The following is a 20,354-nucleotide window of genomic DNA, read 5'->3' on the forward strand; positions in this document are numbered from 1 at the left end:
TTTTCTGCTGCCTCTTTGTTTGACATTCATCTTAGCTGTGTGCAAAATTATTGGGTCCTGAAATCATGCCCTCAAAATGGGAAACAAAATTGGTTTTGTATTCCTGCAGAAAAGGTAGGAGCCAGACTGGATTTGTTATTTTGTACCTAACTTTGTTGGGGAGGATGGAAGGGGGAGAAAGATGGGATTAAACCCATATATTCATAGGCTGCTTGTTTTAAGTCATGTTATTTAAAATGTTTGAAAGAGTGTGTCTAATGTGAGTATCCAAAATAACTTTGACTGAAATTTGTGAGGTACTTTAAATCTATTTGACTGGTTTGCTCTAGCCTCAATTTCTCGGGAGCATAAACATGAAAAGCTTTCTTTTGACCCAATAGTTGGTACTTTCCACATTCAATGGTACTTTGTTTTTTACTGGGTACCCGTTTCCCTAATTGGGATCTCATTTTGACTCAGTAAAATCTCATTTATTTTAGCAAGTCTCATTTCAGTTATTCGGAGCCAAACATGTTCTTTTTAACTTGTAATCTCCTATTCGGTTCAAACTTTATCCCATTCACTCTATCTCTTTCCCTCAGGCTACACTTGTGGTTCTAGGGTTTGAAATGGAGAGGTTTGGAGTGAAGCAGGAGTCTACTCAAGTCTATCTTTAGTGACAGTCTCCTTTTGTGTTGATGCAGTTGGAAAACAGGGGAAGACAGATCTCGATTGGTAACTGCTTTCTCTGTGTGCTTCCTAACCTTGTTCATATCCTATCACACACACACACACAATTGTATTATCTGTACAAAATGCTTGGGAATATGGGAGGGAGTCTGGGGTCTTTATGTGACTTGGAGAAAACTTTTATTATGAAAAAACAAAGTACAAAGTATTGAGAAAATATTAAATATTGAATTTGCTTAGCTTCATGTAAACCTGTTCCAAGGTGAGAAGAGAAAGGGGAAGTCCCAGTGATGAGAAAGGTCTTTTTCCATATCTCTGTTCGTATAGAGGGAGCATTTTTCCAGGAATTTCTCCAGCAGACATCCTGTAGGTTTCATTGACCAGAAATGTTTCACATGGTCATCTCCCGTGTCACAGAGCCATCCCATACCTGGCACATGGCTATCCCAGGAATGTCTCCATGTTCTAGCCACTCCAGAATGATGTCTCACTGCCACCGCTGGAATGGGTCCCATAGCCACCAGAGACCTGTGTCACATCTCCACCCAAGTACTATACCACATGGCTACCCCAGAAGAGTGTCACATTCCTATACCAGAAATGTGTCACTCTGCCACCCATGGACTTTGTCATATGGCCACTCCAGAAATGGGCCACATCATCACAGTGCTGCTATAGGACTGTCACATTGAACCCCACAACTGTGTCACATGGCCACGCTGGGACTCTGTCACATGGCCACCCAAAAACTGTGTCACATCACCACCTCCAGCAGCAAGAAACCACTGCTGTTAACTGACATTTTAGGTTCTCTTGTGGGAGGCAATCTGTCCTTGGAAAGAAGAAAGGAACGAAAAATGGCCAACTATAGGGTTGACGACAACCCACTTTTGTGTACTCCTAAAATGCGTGTGTGTGGGGGGGGTTGTGTGTGTGTGTCTGTGTGTCTGTGTCTGTGTATATTAAAAGCAAGAGCTAGAGAGAGAAAGTGAGTTACTTTGAGATTCAGGGAACTTATCCTCTTACAAATTGGGTTGAATTATGGAATGCATAAAGGCAAAATTATTCTTATGAGGAAAGAAGAGTGAATTTACTGAAAGAGAAGACAAAGGCAATAAATAGAATAAGGCAGTAAACAGATGCCTGCCAACTGCATTTTTCATGTTCTAGTCTCTGTTCTCAGATGGACTTCTGGTACCGTCAGAAGAAGCTCCTTGCGGTTGTTCCCAGGCCAACAGAGAGTCCTCGGGGTTAGTTCCAGGATCTAGGCTTCCTTCCTCCTACCGGCGGCGACGGGATTCCATCAGTTCATCCAGCAGGGAGCATGTCAAATGGAACATGTGTAGGCTTACCCAGCTCAAACCTCTCTCATTCCTAATGCAGCTGCTGCTTCATCTTTTCCAGGGAACGGGGGAGGGGTGGTGAGGCTAGCATCCCAGCACAGAACTCGGAAAATGTTATCCAGATCGGGGACCGCCCTTTCAGAAGAAGGGGGCCGAGAAACCCAGTTTGTTATCGGTGCAACATCTCGCTCAAAACTCTAAGGCAGCACTCCGGACATGGCATTCTGCTTGACAGGAGCTGGCCTGACACTGGCAATCACCTCCCCCCATCCCCCTCAAAAAGTATTCATTTCTTGTGATGACTTTAAATATGACCTGAATGGTATTTTGACAAGTTAATTTAAGACATTTTTAAAAATTCTTTGGCTTTTCTCCTTTCTTTACTGAGTTTCAAATATTTACACAAAACCTTGAGGATTATTTGCTACTGGAATTGTCTATGATTGTGAAATGAACGCTTTGAGTTAGCTACACGACAAATGGAGACACGTGTTCAAGAGGTTACTGCTCAGAGGGGACGATGCGTTTATCTTGGTGGTGTTACCTGATTCGGGGTATCTTTGCAAGGGCCGCAGAGCTCTCCACGTGTGGAGGGTGCGGAACCGCGTCGGGCAATTGTGGAGGCTAAGGTGTTGCCTGCAGCCTCCCAGGATCCAGGGCTTTTGCAAGCAGCTGAGCACAGCGTTTGAGAAAATTACAGAGCAATGTTCCTGTGAGGAGAAGGAAGCAGCCCTCCCTCCCACGGCCTAATTCCAGGCTACAGCGCCCACCGTGTTCTCCTTCGTTTCTCCTCAATGACAACCTGACTCTCAAAAGTGTCACTAATAAGCCAGTTCCCAATTAGCTGTGGAGGTGTTTCAGAGCTCTTGGCAATGCTCCCGCGGCTTCTGGAGGCTGTCGCTGCCTACAAACTGAGGATCGTTTCTGCCTTGCGCGATTCAAAGGCAGGAGCTGCTGGGAAGGCAACACTCTAGTTTCATTAGTCCTTGCTAGCAGGAGAACAAAATACATAGTTTTCAATGCGCAACTATGTCATTTGAGGGAAAATAAATATGTAAGTCCTCCTTCCTGAGCCAGCTGTCCATTCCTTATTCGTGCGGGCACATGCGGACATCCAGCAGCCCACGATGTGCTCAGGCGAGGCGTCCGAAAATCCTGCACAGCAACTTAGGGGCTGCAGGGTTAGAATAAAGGAAGCCCAGGCGGACGGTTTGGAACGAGACTGTCAGGCAGCAACAGGGTCTGCCTTTTAGCTCCCATGAAACAGGGACAGTAGGCTGACTCTCGAGGTGCCTTAGAGTTTGACTTGGGCTCCTGAGTGGGAAGGTCAGCTCCCTGTGGGTATTAACCAGGTGCCAAGGCAGGTGCCCCAGTCTTCTTCTAGGAGCCACTTCGCTGGTAGAAAATTAATCATTGCTTTGCACCTGTGCCTACACTGTGCTTAGGACAAATAGGAAGAATTCCCCGCTATCCTAGCAAGGGATCTGTGCAAGCGGGTTTGTCATCTCTGGCCTTTAAATACAGAGTTGAAACTTGTTTGTCTTCAAAGAACAGCTCGAGGGTCCCAGTCCTCCCTGCCAGTGGTCCTCATCGGTCCTTTTGTATGGATCCACGTCTCAGGCTCCTAGAAGCGATGCAGTCAATATGATTATTTCCATTTCACAGATGATTTAAGTTTATATGGTCAATCACTGGGAGAGCATAGCTTACATCCAAGTCTAGTTAAGCCTAGTTCCCGTGCTCTTTCTACTGCATCGTATTTCATAAACCAGGAATGGAGCTTATAGAGACCCCACATAGGGCAGGTAGTAAGGAAAACGAGAAGAGAGATTCTTGCCACTAGTTAGGCCTCTTGGCACTTTGTACACCCACTTTTGGGGGACGGTGCACCGATCAGCACTGTAAAGGTGGAGAGCCTTTTGGAATATTCCTGGTTTAGTTTGAGTGAAATGAGAAGTGGAATTTGGAAGTGGAAATATATAATTCTGTGGCAGGGGGCTATTTATGTGTTCTTTGTCATTTCTAGAACACACAGTGGGTACCAAGCATTTTGCTAGTGACTTTAATGTAGCATCACTAGTAAGAGCTTAACAAATGTGTGTTCAGTGTTGATGCCTTTGCTCATGGTCACTCACACGTACATGGAAGAGGTTAACCACAACACTTGCGTTTGGTGCTTTTCTTAAATAACACTCTGTACATTTCCAGTTATTTAATTATTTGGGTGAAGTCTGTTTGCAATGTTAAGAGAACAAACTGAGGGGAGACGGAGAGAGGTGGGTAGGGGATGAGTTAGATGGGTGATGGGGATTAAGGAGGGCGCTTGTTGTGATGAGCCCTGGGTGTTGTATGTAAATGATGAACCACTGAATTCTATTCCAGAAACCAATATTGCATTGCACATTAACCACCTAAAATTAAAAAAAAAAAAAAAAAAGAGCAGAAGTCCCATAAGGGCAGCATCTGTTTGTATGGTTTTCCTCTGCTTCCAGGGGTTTGCAATCTTCTCAAAGCACCATAGGCAGTGGATGAGTATTTGCCAAGGACTAATTGGCCTGTTACACTGTGCTAACACATGGACACTACAAGGTGTGCTCTGAAAGATTCCAGAAGGGCCGTTGTCCCATCTGACCAGGACTAACTTCAGGGAAAGAGACATATGATAGGAGGGTGGAGGGGGATCTCCTTCCTTGCCTGTTGCTGGTTGACTGATCCTCTGCTAGTTTCATCTAGGGAATAGAGGACAGTCTGCCTTTTAAAATAGAAATATTTTGCCTTGTTCTAGTGGCTCCTGCAGCAAATGGAAAATAAAAGAATTAGGGAACAAGAAAAAAAATGCAGTTTTCCCTTTTCTTGCAATCTTCCGTACTTACACCTCACTTTTCTCTTTAAGAAATGCCACCTCAAACTTACTTCCTTCTTTGTACAAAGCAGCATGTTATACAAATACAGGATAAATTGGCAAATGAAGGGCAGGGTGAGAAAGTAGACTTCGGCCCTCTGGTATGCCCTGCTTTTCTTTTCTTTTCTTTTTTTTTTTTAAGATTTTATTTATTTATTTGACAGAGAGAGAGACAGCCAGCGAGAGAGGGAACACAAGCAGGGGGAGTGGGAGAGGAAGAAGCAGGCTCATAGTGGAGGAGCCTGATGTGGGGCTCCATCCCATAACGCCGGGATCACGCCCTGAGCCGAAGGCAAACGCTTAACCGCTGTGCCACCCAGGCGCCCCATGTCCTGCTTTTCTTAACCTGTACTCCCTTCTTCCTTCCATCTCATTTTGTCATTTGTGGAAATGAATGAAGGAATAGAGGAGGAGGTTTATTTACTTGCTCAACATGAGTAAGGAAGGAAGCAAGATGAGGCACATATTCTAGATAAAGCACTTGGCCTCCAAGGGATTAGTATCTAGTGGAAGATGTTGGATACAGACATAATAATGATGGTGCCAGCCAGAAGCTGGGACTATTAAAGTACTCTAAAGATGATGATGATAGTGGTGGTGGTAGTGGTGGTGATGATGACAGTGATGATAATGATGGTGGTGGTGATGATGATGATGACAGTGATGATGATGGTGATGTGATGGTGGTGGTGGTGGTGGTGGTAGTGATGGTGGTGGTGATGATGATGATGACAGTGATGATAATGATGGTGGTGATGGTGGTGGTGGTGGTAGTGATGGTGGTTGTGATGATGATGATGACAGTGATGATGATAATGATGGTGGTGATGGTGGTGGTGGTGGTAGTGATGGTGGTGGTGATGATGATGACAGTGATGATGATAATGGTGGTGGTGATGATGACAATGATAGTGATGGTGATGGTGGTGGTGGTGGCAATGACAGTGCTGTTGATGATGATGGTGGTGTTGTTAGTGATGGTGGTGATGGTGGTGGTGGTGATGATGACAGTGATGATGATAATGATGGTGGTGATGGTGGTCATGATGACAATGATGATGAGGAAGATGATGGTGATGGTGGTGGTGATCGTGATGATGGTTATGAGAGGAAAAAGAGAGAGGGAGAGAAATAGATGGTCAGAGAGAGACACAGAGAATTTCTACTTATAGAGATTTGAACTTTTTCATGGAGAAAGAGGCACTTGGATCATGCCTTAAGGATTGGTAAATCTTTGAGGGAGAAAAAAATATTTTGAGGAAGAAAAAAATCTAATTTATTGATCCTAAGGAATTCAAAGGAATTGATGTTGTTAAAGAATAAAAATCAAAAAGATCAATGTAAGGTAATACCACCAATCTACACAGGCATTAGAATGTGGGGTCTTTGATGCCAGGCTGAGGAGTTTGTTGGCCCTGTAAATCCAGGAAAAGTTTTTACGTGGTGAACCTGTTTGGGGAAGTGAGTATAATGGCCTGGAGGAGGGAGAGACAAAAATGTAGGAGATCAGGCACTAAGTTCCTCTTTTAGTTGTTGACCTATCAGAGATGGATCAGTGGGTGTGAAGGAAAGTGAGTTGATGGGAGAAAGGTTTTAAAGATGAGGAATGTTGAATACATGCTGAAGAGCAGAGGACTGGAGCCGAGTTTACAAGCTTATCCAGAAGCATGTCTCCTCACCTTGAATATAAGGTCTCCTTATTTCTCCTGCTGCTGCTCCCTTCCAGATGTGTGCCAGATGGGGACGGTGGGGGCAGGGAATGCACAGCCACGGCCACTGTAGAGTGCAGGGCGGAGGAGGGGTAAGCCCTGGAAGATAAGCCAGGAGAAGAGAAGGTGGCTGGTGTCAAAAGAACATTCTCTCGTGTGGGAAAATCCACACAGAACAAAACCTGTTATGTTTGATTCCAAAACTCTGTATATGGTCAATAGTGAAACAAATAGGGGTTTTAGGGTAATATTACTCATTTGGAAGTGAAATTTCTTTTATTTACTCTTTTATATTTAAACTTCTCATCTGAGTAATATAAACTAGATAATTATCTCTCTTCACAATTAGCTAGGCGTATATGACTCCAATCTTCTATCGATTATTTTCCACTTCTTTGGTTTTCATTTTGTTGTCATAATGAACATTATGTTGGGCACATAATTATATTGGACTGAGTTATTGAGGGAAATTGCCAGATCTCCTTCAAGTAATTTCAAAATCGATAAGATTCTTGTATTTTTACTTTGAATGCAGGTGTTGCACGGTTTTGTGAGAAAGGCAAGTTTTCATTAAAAGATGAGGAAAAATCCTGATTTCGTGCAATTCTTTTCTCTAAGGAAAAGTATTTTTCAGACTTCATGAATCCTTCTGCCATCTCAGTGAGGATTGTGTAAGCAAGGATTTTCTATGTTTACAAATGGGGCAGTTGAGGCACAGAGTGATTAGGGGTGTGGCTTTACTAAAAAACATAATAAATTTCTCAGTGCAACTTGGATTTATATTGTATTTCTCACTTATGTCAAATACCATTGCCTTAGAAACATGGACAGGTGTGAAGAATGCTCACATTTAATTGGCTACCTAATTCATCAGAGGGAGTGGATTTCCCATTCCCTAACAACCTGCAGCAGAGACACTGGGAAGCTGGCCTGGGCTCATTTCTTTTTTTTTTTTTTTAATTTTTTTTTATTATATTATGTTAGTCACCATACAGTATATCTCTGGTTTTTGATGTAAAGTTCCATGATTCATTAGTTGTGTATAACACCCAGTGCGCACCATGCAGTACGTGCCCTCCTTACTACCCATCACCAGTCTATCCCATTCCCCCACCCACCTCCCCTCTGAAGCCCTCAGTTTGTTTCTCAGAGTCCATAGTCTCTCATGTTTCATTCCCCCTTCTGATTACCCCCCCCTTTCTTTATCCCTTTCTTCCCCTACCAATCATCCTAGTTCTTATGTTCCATAGATGAGAGAAACCGTATGATAATTGTCTTTCTCTGCTTGACTTATTTCACTTCTGAGCAACCATCTCTCACTCCTGGGCCCACCCTGGTGTCTTCCATGCGTCTCTCTACTGAGAATGTCCTCAAAGCTAGAGTAAGAGTCTTTTCGCCTTCTTTCTCCCCTATGTACATTCCATCTCTAAACAGAAACAAGGCAAGCAAAGGACATTTCACTTGTTGAATGTAGCTATTTTTGCTTCAGCCCTGACTACTTAAAGATTTTTTTTAACTTTAGTCAATGATAAGTTGTTACCAAAATCCAAAATCCAACTGATCTAAATTTCATGAGGATAATGCCTGAGACTACCAGGAACTTTGACAATATTATTTGTGTTCTGTTATTGCCTCGGAGAGGACACGGTTCTGATTCTACGTTCAGTGAGATTGAGTTAATATTGGTTCCTAGGGAACTTCGTCAGGCACCCAAAATATCACTGTTCGTTGCCATTCATGTGATAGCTGCCAGCAGATTTTCAAGCCAATTCAGATCCATTGAATAAAGTCTTAAAGTATTACTTTATGAGATTGTCCCCAAAGGTGGCAGGTGGTCAAAAACAATAAGTGAGTTAATCACAGATTTTTATTCATAAATCCCTGAAACTCTTTCTCAAACTTAGAGTATGGTAAAAGTGACAGTGTTTTACTTTTATACTCTATATTAAGTCTGTGTTTTATTAGCAATGAGAATTTATTTTGGTTGACTATATTTTTCAGAAAACAGTATTTCTTATATCTTTTTGATGAATTATAATTCCTCCAGTTTTGTAACATCTAATTTAAGGTTCACTTTTTTTCTGTCTCTTTTATTATACCAAACCTTAGAAATATAATTTAAAAATGCTGATAGTTTGGAAAGTGTTCTCTGCTGCATCCAAGCTGCTGTCACCTCCTCTTTCATATCTGCATAAGATTTCCTTATCGGAGGCTTTCACAGCCCCTTCATTTATTCTTCATTTATAATTGCAATCTTAATCCTCTTTCCCTATGTAATAGGTTTAAATTTTTCCTTTCTCTTTATACTATGCACTGAATTCCAATTTCATTTTGAAATTCTGTTTAGCACATGGAGAATTGCACAAAATCCCAGGTACACTCAAGAGCAGCAGCCCCTTCCGTGTTCGTCCCTACCTCTAGCTCTGTCCTTAAAAACAAATATGTGGATGCCATCTTCCCTGTCATACATTGGGAAAGAACATAAATCATCCTTTTCCTCCTTTTTTGTTCATATATTAAATATCATCTTCACTTTATTGATGTCATTATCCTCCATTTGGTTAAAGTGTCTATCAGTAAATACTTAAGTATCAGTTTACTCTATTCTTTTCTTTTCTTTTTTTTTTTTAGATTTTATTTATTTATTTGAGAGAAAGAATGAGTGGGCAGAAGGAGAAGCAGACTCCCTGCTGAGCAGGGAGCCTGACGTGGGACTTGACCCCAGGACCCTGAGATCATGACCTGAGCCAAAGGCAGACACTTAATGACTGAGCCACCCAGGTGTCCCCCAAGTTAGGGTTCTTTGGTTCTCTGTAGCAAAAGCTAACTCACTCAAGTCTACATGGTTTCACAGAATTGATGGGGGGGACACCAAATCCTAGAACTAGGTAGATCTCAAGCACCCCTAAGATCTTGGTGTCAGGAGCTGTAACAATGCTCTTAGCAGGAGCAGCCCGTCCTTGAAAGGCCTTGGTGAGCTGGTCCCTCCATTGGATATTTGGATTCCATGAAAGGAACTCTCTGTTGATGGACCTTGGGTCATGAACCTACTCCTTGGCTGAGATGGAGAGTCCCTCCCAGTATAGTCCTATCAAACTGAACCAATGGGGAGGAAGTAATTCCTCATTAACGGGAATGTTATTAAGTGAAAATTGAGGGGCGCCTGGGTGGCTCAGTCGTTAAGTGTCTGCCTTCGGCTCAGGTCATGATCCCAGGGTGCTGGGATCGAGCCCCATGTCGGGCTCCCTGCTTGGTGGGAAGCCTGCTACTCCCTCTCCCGCTTCCCCTGCTTGTGTTCTCTTGCTGTCTCTCTCTGTCAAATAAATAAATAAATAAAATCTTTAAAAAAAAGTGAAAATTGATACTGGTTGGTCAAAAACAACTACCACTGGACACACAGAAGCCCCATTTCCATTTGTGGGGAAACTCATGAGATCTCGCATGTGAATATTCAGAATTATTCTGTATAGTGTCCTTACGTTTCAGAGAAGCCCTGGGATCTAAGCAAATAATGGTGGGGGCTCTTGGGGGACATGAGTGAAAAGGAGAAGCACAAGTGTCTAGTCACTGTTCTCAGTACAGATCCCCAAGGGCCCTGTGTGGGTAGACGTGGGGTGGAGACTGCTCTCTCTCATCAAGTCCTGGATTCTGCACAGAGCCACACTCAGCGATATGGTGCCATGTGTGTGATTCAACAAAGTCCCAAATTCCTTCATTTTTGCATTGGTGAGGTGAATGCACGGGTACGTAGTTTATTGCACAAGTCAATCCATTTGCTGTCCATGGTGTTAGTTACTCAGAAGCTGTAGGACTAGAAAACAGCTTCCCGTGATAAAAAGGTAGCCAGCTAGTTCTAAAGGATTTGGATGCTGGACTACTGTATTATATTGTTTTTGTCTGTCTCTCTCTCTCTCTCTTTTTTTTTTTTTTTTGCAGTATGAAGAAATTACGTAGTCCAAAAAGTTTCTGATAAAATTTTGATTCTAAGCTATATTTTTCTCATATTTAATCTAGAGTAAATAATTTATTAAATAAATATTCATTAAGCAATGACCATGTTCATTTTACAAATACTTCTTTTGCTTTAAAAATTAGCCGGTATAGGGGCGCCTGGGTGGCACAGCGGTTAAGCGTCTGCCTTCAGCTCAGGGCATGATCCTGGCGTTATGGGATCGAGCCCCACATCAGGCTCCTCTGCTATGAGCCTGCTTCTTCCTCTCCCACTCCCCCTGCTTGTGTTCCCTCTCTCGCTGGCTGTCTCTATCTCTGTCAAATAAATAAATAAAATCTTTTAAAAAAAATTAGCCTGTATTAAAATAATTTAAGCATATGAAAGAAAATCAAAAAGAAAAAAAGATTCAGACAGAAGAAAACGCATCTGCTACTGCATTTTTTTTCTTTTCCGTGATGGACCTGCTGCTCAGAGGAAGCAATTTTAACTGTCCTGCTGGTTCTGGTTCTTCTTCTTCTTCTTTTTAAAGATTTTATCTATCTATCTATCTATCTATCTATCTATCTATCTATCTATCATCTATTTATTTATTTGAAAGAGAGAAAAAGAGAAAGAGCAGGAGGGGGGAGGAGCAGAGGGGGAGGGAGAGAAAGAATCTCAAGCAGACTCCGAACTGAGCATGGAGCCCCACAGGCGACTCCATGGGGGTGTGGATCTCATAACCAGAGATCAGAACCTGAGCCAAACCGAATGTTGGGTACTTAACCAACTGAGCCCCTCAGGTGCCCCGGTTCTGGTTCTTCAGATCATCGCCCCCACCATTACTATCAATATGCACGTGTTGCTGTTTTTGGATTCTGCAACTTAGACTTCTTGTTTTGATAAATGAGGTTGCCTCCTTTATTATAACACAGTCGCAGCTCCCCTTCGTGCATTCTCCTAACAGAGTTATACAACTAGCTTTTAGATTTTCTTATTGATTATTGCATGACTTCGAGTAATGTAATAATACCTTTATCTCTTATTTTATCGAACTGTTTTAGATTCTCCTAAATTCCACCTTGTAGTTTAATATTATTGCCACTACTATGTCCTCCAGTTCGTCTCTCTTTTTTCAGATTGTAGACCTTCTATTTTTATCTTGTCAAATTGAAAATATTCACATTCAATAATTCACATGGGAGATTTCCAATCATTATCTACAGATTAATCCTAATAGAAGTGGATATAAAGTGTTTGCATTCTTTAAGTATTTCAGGGTATAGCTAGACAATGTGCTTTAATTACATTTACTATTTGTAATACCGAATTTCCCTTTTTAGTTCTTGTACTATTTGAATTTATCACAGCCTCCATGTTCTATATTCCAGCCAAGCTTCCTACTAACTCACTCTTGTTTCTTGTTCTCTCCAGTAGGGAGGTCCCTCTTACCCTTTCTCTGGTCTGGGCTGATTTCTCCCTAGAACAACTGCCCTACTTTCCTGGGTTGGTGCCAACATTTCTTGGGTTCTAAGTTTTCTTTATCTTGGTTCATTTCACAGTTTTTTGCTTTAGTGCATTCTCAAGTAACTTTTTAGGAAAAAGTGTATGTAAGGTAAAATATCTGAATCCTTGTATGTCTGAAAAAGTCCTTATTCTTCCCTTCCATTGTGAAGGAACAAGTCCCATCAGCTGGTGGCAGGCCTAGTAACAGTGAGGCTCTCTGGTAACATAAACAATTTCACAGAACACCAACTTGAGACAAGGTAACTCCATGACCACGATGAAACAAATCGAAAACATGGGATCTAATGGGACAGAGGGTAGCTATCCTTGCGGTGGACATAGCATAATGTGTAAACTGACCAAATCACTAAATTGTATGCCTGAACCTAATGTAACATTGTGTGTCAAGTATACACAAGTAAAAAAGCAATGAAATAAAATTTTAAATTAAAAAAATTAAAAAAAAAAACAGGATCACTCTGTAATCATGTCTGAGAGCATACAAAAACAAGAACACAGAGCCGGCCATACAAATGTCCAACCTCTTCCCTCTTCTCCCCCAGCTCATATGAATGACCGTTGCTTTCAAATCAATGAAGTTTTAGACCTAATGCTTCATGTCTCCTGACTTCTAGATGAGAATTATTAAGGTACCTAATCACAGGCTCTTCTGACAGCACCTAAACCAGAGCAAATCCTTCTTCTTTGCATTCTTTTTGACACCACTCACCACAAGCCTAAATTCTATAATGAAGCCGTCCTGACACCTGCTTACAGAGAAGCCCATGCCTCCCTGTGGGGTGAGGCCTTCCTTTCCTGCAGCAAGAATTAATAAACTCAACATTATTCAGCTACAGGTGAGTTCTTGGTGGTTTTTTGATTGGTGGGCATTGGCTAGGTTATTTATAATTTGGCCGAAGATAGAATTTTAGGTTAAAAATCTCTTTATCTCAAAACTTTGAAAGTATTGCTTACTGTCTATCAGCCTCAGTCTTTCTGATGAAAAGTCTGGTGCCAGTCTACTTTTTGTTCTTTTGTAAATGACGTGTATTCAGTTTCTCTGGAAGCTTTAGGGGAACATATAACACGAGGTAATACCGAGTGAGTACGCATCATGTTTCAGACATTAAACAATGCATTCTTCATGCCTTAGCTTATTTAATCCTCACAAAAGCCAAATGAGAGAGCTACTACCTGAGGTTCATATAAATGAAGCAACTGGCTCAAGGTCACACAGCTAGTTAGTGGCAGAGCTGGACTGTAGCCCAAATCTGTCCTACTCTTAATCCCCAAGGCTGCACAATTATGCTAATGATACTTCAGGATTCTCTCTTGAGCATTCTGGCATAAAGGTTTACTTAGTAAAAAATTTGAAACTTCTGATTAAAATCAGGATTTGAGATTACATATGGCTTTTATTGGCAGGCAATTCCCAATTTACAAATGGGCTTAGCTTTAAAAATTTCCTCATCTTTAGCTGAATATAATTCAACTTTGGGGAAAGGAAAGTCAGGTCCAAAGAGAATAGAATACAATGAACTTCTCCACACACACACACACACACACACACACACACACAAACACACACACACACAAGTTGGAATCATTTTGAAACACTGACATTCCTGACTAACAATGGGGACTAGATGAGAAATTTGCATTATAAAAACCTGGAAATGTCATTTAGAATGAGTTAAGAACCTCTGTGTTATCTATCTATCATCTATCTATCTATCTATCTATCTATCATCTATCTATATCTATCTGCTTATTGGTATTTGAAATGCAAATATTTGGTTATAACAAATAAGATTGCAAAACTATCAAAGAAATCAAAGTTGATAGTTGACAAATTAAACATAAGAGATCCATGTAAACGCAGGTGGGGTAGGACAATGTTTGCCAGAACTGCATCCTTGATGATGCAATCCCTGCATCTGGAGCTCTCATCAGGGCCTCTGCGCCATCTGTCAGATCATACTAAAGCTGGAAAGCTACTAGACTCTCATCAAAGTCTTAACAACCTTAGTTTATCCTTTTTCTCGTTCCAAGTTTCTTGCCTTGACTCTAGTTTTCTGGGCATTTATGAAAAGGAAGAGCAAGTGATCAGAGCCAGTTTTGGTGATGCGATGTTGCCACCATTTTTAGCAAAAAGAAGCCTTCCCTTGCACCCAGAGTTTGAAGATGTAATGACTTTCCAGCAGCAGTGAATAGTGCTATCTGGGGGCTTTACCGTGGCCTAGCAGGAAGGACATAGGGTTTGGAATCTGAGTCATGGCACAAAGAACATGGAACCACTCATTGACTTGGAACACAGCTCATCTCTTTAGAGTCATTCCTTCAGAAACTGTAGAGCAATTATAACTTCTTATTACTTCTCATCTTAAGGGGCTCTTTTCAATGATATGATAACGCTTCTTGGTCTCCAAATTGTAATACTGTTGCAGAAAAGTGTGTGTGTGTGTGTACAGACGCATGCAGTAGAAGTGGAGGTGAGGATCAGGCATTTTTGTGAGGATGGATTTGCCAAGTTCCCTAGTGATTGTGGAAGCTCAGCTTCAATGCTAATAAAGCTAGTTGCTTCCGCTAATTCTCAGCTGAGTGTGCACACTGATTAGTAAAACAAAGTTACAAACTCCTGGAACCATTTGACTGGCTGGCCAATTGACCTCCATTTATGTAACACACACTTTAGTGGGGATACAAAGTTGCTGAAGAGGTCAAGGAAAAAGAGAGAGTGGGCCGCCTGAATGCCACACCATTCTCTTCTGGAGGCACAAAACTCACAAGGATATTTCTTCCTCCAGGAAGCGGGGGGGGGGGGGGGGAGAAAAAGCATCTTAGTTATCATGTCTGCTAGGTCCTTTAGGTCTCTGTATTTGCAGGTTTTCTTTTGCTCTTCTGAAGGCGTCTTGGGATTCAGAAGAGAGAAAACATGGTTTCTTTGAGAGCCAAATCTCTGGATGTTTCTAATGTGTTACAGCTCAATTTTAGTAGCAGTTTCTGATGCAATATGATTAGAGCTGAGTATATTTAGATCCAGTGGCCCAGTCATCCCCTCCAGCAATTTAGTGATGCCAGAGAGAGAGAGAAATGAAGAGAAGGAACAGGAATGGGTTGTTGAGAGGGGAAAGTTCTGTTCAGTTTCTGCTGACAAAAATGCTGATATGCCAAAAAGGAAAAAACAAAACAAAGAAACACATTGCACACAGAGTTGCACATCCTACTACTGATGAAACTTCAAACTTTTTCTAATTTTATCTGCTATTATCAACATGACTTCTCTTGATCAAAATCAAAACAAAAAGACAACAAAACAGACAAAATGTGAAATGCGCTGTTCTCTGAAAGGATATTTGAGTCTTTTTGCCAAACCAAATAATTATTATTGCTCTGAAGAGAGTTATATAGGTAAAAATATCCCCCCCACTATTTCTTTCTGTTGTTGATGCCCAACAGTCAAGGTGAAGAGACAGTTACTACAATACGTGCTGTGTATCAGGATTACTGCTGGCAAAAGACAGTATCGTGGTCAATTTTTGATTGAACTATTGGTATGTGATAATTTACAAATTCCTGGAAAGGCTTCCTTGGACTTAACTCTGACTCAGTGGCTTTTATTTTCCAGGATAAGATGCCACCAGTAATCTTCCTTCACTGTCTTTATGTAATTTCCCTTTTTGGTGTAGATGATTTACCCACCAAACTACTACTAGGAGAGTAGCAAGGTGTTCAATGTCAGGTTCTGGAAAATCAGCTGTAAACAGATGATTGCTGAGTTCAAAACCAAGCTTTGCCACAAACAAGCTGCCTGACCATGACCTTAATTTTCATATCTTCAAAACAGGGATATTAATAATATTTAACTCATAGGGTTATTGTGGAAGTGGAGTGAGGTTATATAAAGTGGCAGAATTGTTCTGATGTGGATTAAGTGCCAAACAAGGGAACTGAGGTTCACTCCCAGTTGGGGTGAGTGGACTCTAGATACCTGCGGGTAATTAGCTGTGGAGGCTCTGGAAAGCCAACCATGTCCTTCTAAGACCTAAGTTCACATCTTTCCTAAAACTGGGGTCTAAAACCTAGTGCCCTAGCCTGCAAAGGTGTTCTGCAAAGGTGTTCTTTCTGAACAAGGATTCCTGTTTTACAAGGGAGATTCAAGTTCTCCCAAGCTCTTCCCATATCTAAAATGTGGTTGATAGTCTATTAATTGCAAAAACAATAGCAGCAACAGTAACTCCCATATACGGCCGAGGAATTGAAGAAGGCTTTGTGAGCCATGGCTCTGGTTTGGGACCCCCCCCCCCCCCAGTGGCTCGAGCTATGGTGGCTGTTATAGAATGAGCCACCGACGTACCTCAATGACTATAACAATCTTCTTCGTGTTTCATTTTCTTAGCAAGGTCAAGTCTTTTGTGGGTTTTCCAACTTCCATTTCTCCAGATAGCCCGGGATGACATCATGATTTGAAGGCCCAACACACAATAAGTACAAATCAAATATTTGTTGTATCCATGAATCTTTGCGAACCTTTTACTGTTGCCCTACAAGAGAATTCCCAATCTCACATGACATATCACCCTATTGAAGTCCCCTTCATGCCCTATGGCCTTATTGAAATCTCCCTTCTCTACCATTTAATCATTTGCTGTAAAATAGGATTCCAGTCTGCCAGCAAATCTGACTGTTATGCTTCCACAAAACCCAGAGGGTTCAGACATGAAGATATATAAAACTACTGGCAACATAATCTTCTACAAATCATTAAAGGTCCGAGGTCTTGACTCAGTGATGAGAATTCACTGGAAGCAGATAAGATGAAAGTACATTTGCAAGTAACAAAAAACCCCTAAACATCATTGCAGAATGTGTTTTCCCTTCTCTTTTATAGATGCTGTTGGAATCTAAGTATTGCAATAAGAGAACCTTCTTGCTACCAAGTGAAACCTGTAAGAGAAAATTGGATTTCATTGAAGTATGAGGTGTTCCAAACACTCATGGCTTCAGTCTCACTTGAAAAACAGCTCCCTCACTGCTCAGAGATATATTAATATCCCTCCCCTGTCAGTTCTTTGGGTTGCATTGAAGCCAAGAATGAAATTCGCTGGAAGTTGTAAGTAACAGAGAATCTTTGTCATAAATGCCAGAAAATTATTATGGGGAAAAGTTACATTTCATCAGCATTTTTCAAAGGTTGTTTCTTTTCATATTTTTTCCACTAACGTGAAAAGAACTTCATTTCTAGACCGCAGTAAGTCAGGCATTGGCTGGGCCTAAGTGGAGATATGGTGTTGAGTGAATAAGTTTACAGAAACCTTGGAACTTTGTACCTGGGGAGGTAACATCCAAGTGCTTTGAGATGTAGGGATGTCATATCCTGACAGACTATGAGTTTATGGCTTTTGGGGTTTACATTGCTTTGTCACACTTCAAGTAGTGACACCATTCCAGAATCATAATGTTTATATGTCTGTGAGTAAATGTCTGCAAGGGACAAAGTCTGCTGCTTTTTTTGCAAAATTCTCAATTGCTCCTGGTGTTTGTGTAGCATTTTCTTGCTGCCTTTAGTAGTCATCTTCCACATTTTATTTGCACTAAATGAATCTGAGGGAAGAAAGTGACAGAAAGTGAATAAGGACTTACATGGTCCTTAACAATGTCAAGGTATATTGATTTAAATATGAGAGAGTCAGAAAACGTTGTGTTCTCATTGTAAAAATGACCCTGTTGTTCATGTGTTTCTACATTAAGGCAGTCTAGGTAATATTGAATTTGATTCTTTAGAAATAATGGAGGCGAGTGGATTCGTGGCTATTATTTAGGTTATAATTTAACACTCACTAAGTCTCACGGTACTCCTGAAGAGTAATGAAGAAGGCAGGAATTTGTAATACTGTATAATTGTGTAAGCATATGAGGGTGTGTATGCATGTGAGTATTTATTCCAGCAACACAGAGTAAGCATAATCCAGTTCTTCTCCTGGTATAAGGAAAAACAGCATTGGCCTTCACTTTGGGAAGGAAACAGTGACCATGTCCTCCAAAAAAAGGTGGTTGAATTCTTTGCATACGATTTCATCAAACAAGTAACAACAACTCAGCAACTCAAGTTGGACTCGTTAAATGTTGTATCTGAGAAGAGATTTCTACAATATAACTAGGAAACAAAAATACTTCATTCATAACTATTAATACTTTGTTAATCACTATTAAGACCTAATAGCACAACATATGTTACCCAGATTAAGCTACTTACCATTTGTTGTTTTTTCTTATCACTATCAGGTGACTCAATTTTGCTTTCCCAGCTGGAGAACTCGAGGTCATCTTACAGTCCAGTAAAACTTGTTGATTCTTCGTAAGATTTTCCACATAAATTCTTTTCTTCCCATTTCTACTGTATTATTACTGTCTAGGTTTTTAATACCTCAACCCACGACTGTTTCATAACCTCCCATCTGATCTCCACGACTCTGGCCCTTTTTCTAATCCATTTTCTAAAATGATGTGTAGCCAAATGCATCTTCCTGAAAGGTTGCATCCATTATAACACTCTTGGCAAATGAAAGACAATAGCCAGATCTCCTCAGTGACTTCTTATCCCTGGAGGATAAAGTTCACACTTCCCCAAAGTTCCCTCAGAATATGCCCACATTGATTTTTACAGCTTACCTCTTTGGGGCGTGAGCTCTCTACCCAATCCAGACAGACTTGCTCACTCATTTCCCAATTTGTCTAGCACATCAAAGTGTGTTCATATTTACCTGTTGCCTGTCCTCTGGTTGCATCAAATAGTTATCAAGATGTTCTGCGGGGCTTGTTCCTAGAGGGGCCATGGAACCATTACTGATAACCCAGAGAGTAAATGAGATTAAAAAAAAAAAAGCATAAAAGGAGAAGGAACAACATTTCCCATATAGAGAGGTTAAGGTTGTGGTCCACTCAGGGAAGAAACGGTGACCAAACAACAGAGTGAATACAATGACTTACCAGACAAGAACATGCAGAGCAAAGCTCAGGGCTGTATTAGCTTTCTAGGGCTGTCTCAGCCAAATGCCACAAACTGAGTGGCCTAAGCAACAGAAATTTATTGTCTCATAGTTCTAGAACCTAGAAGTCCAATATCGAGTTGTCAGCAGGATTGGTTACCTCTGAGGCCTGTGAGGGAAGGATCTGTCCTAGTTCTCTCTCCTTGACTTGTAAATGGTTGTTTTCTGTCTCTTCACATTGTCTTCTTTCTAGGCATGTTGGTCTCTCTATCCAAATGTCTACTTTTCTAGGACATCATCATCTTGGTTTGGAGCCTATCCTGATTATCTCGTTTTAACTTGATCCCCTCTACAGAGACCCTATGTCCAAATTAGGTCACATTATGTGGTATTCTGGGGAAATATGTCATGAATTAAAACCGAAAGACATGGGGCGCCTGGGTGGCACAGCGGTTAAGCGTCTGCCTTCGGCTCAGGGCATGATCCCGGCGTTATGGGATCGAGCCCCACATCAGGCTCCTCCGCTATGAGCCTGCTTCGTCCTCTCCCACTCCCCCTGCTTGTGTTCCCCCTCTCGCTGGCTGTCTCTATCTCTGTCAGATAAATAAATAAAATCTTTAAAAATAAATAAATAAAAAAAATAAAACCGAAAGACAGAGAGATAAAGGGTTGCCTTGCTTATCTTAAATAATGTATATTTCTTTCATCATTTTAACTTCTTATCTTCCATGCTGATTTATGACATCAACCCTTGTTGCAAATGGCAGTAACTTTAGATATTTCCTGCTTCTGGAAATTTAACCAACAGCTTTCTTCACTTTGTTTTCTGGAGCAATGGAATTAGACAAGCCCTAAAGAGAGGGCGCAGAGATAGAGATAGAGGGAGTATTTCTAGGGCCAAGATGAATAGTACTCTTGGCCAACCCTGCAGTGACAAATAGCTGTGTATGTGTAATGGAGGATTATAGAGCCCAGGAAATGGGGCAGGAAGAGTATCCACCCTTGCTCACCACAAACATCACTTTTCACTGCCCAAGGTAACATAAATATCATTCTTGTTATTGATTTTCTTTTCATGGGTACAGAAAGTAGAAGCAGGGAGGAGCTGAAAACATAGTGAATCAGGTTATAGGCATCTAGCACAGAGTGGATAAGACACAACACAGGACTGAACATTCAAAGACTGTGCCAAACCTCTAGAAATTCTGTAGTTTGAAAATAGTGATAATAAAATATATACACACTATGGTAAGTGCTGTGTGATACCATCCTGAAAATAAGACTTGGCAGGGGTTGGGGAGAGAG

This window comes from Ursus maritimus, unplaced genomic scaffold (genome assembly GCF_017311325.1).
Source record: "Ursus maritimus isolate PB19 unplaced genomic scaffold, ASM1731132v1 scaffold_8, whole genome shotgun sequence".
In the NCBI taxonomy this organism is placed as follows: Eukaryota; Metazoa; Chordata; class Mammalia; order Carnivora; family Ursidae; genus Ursus; species Ursus maritimus.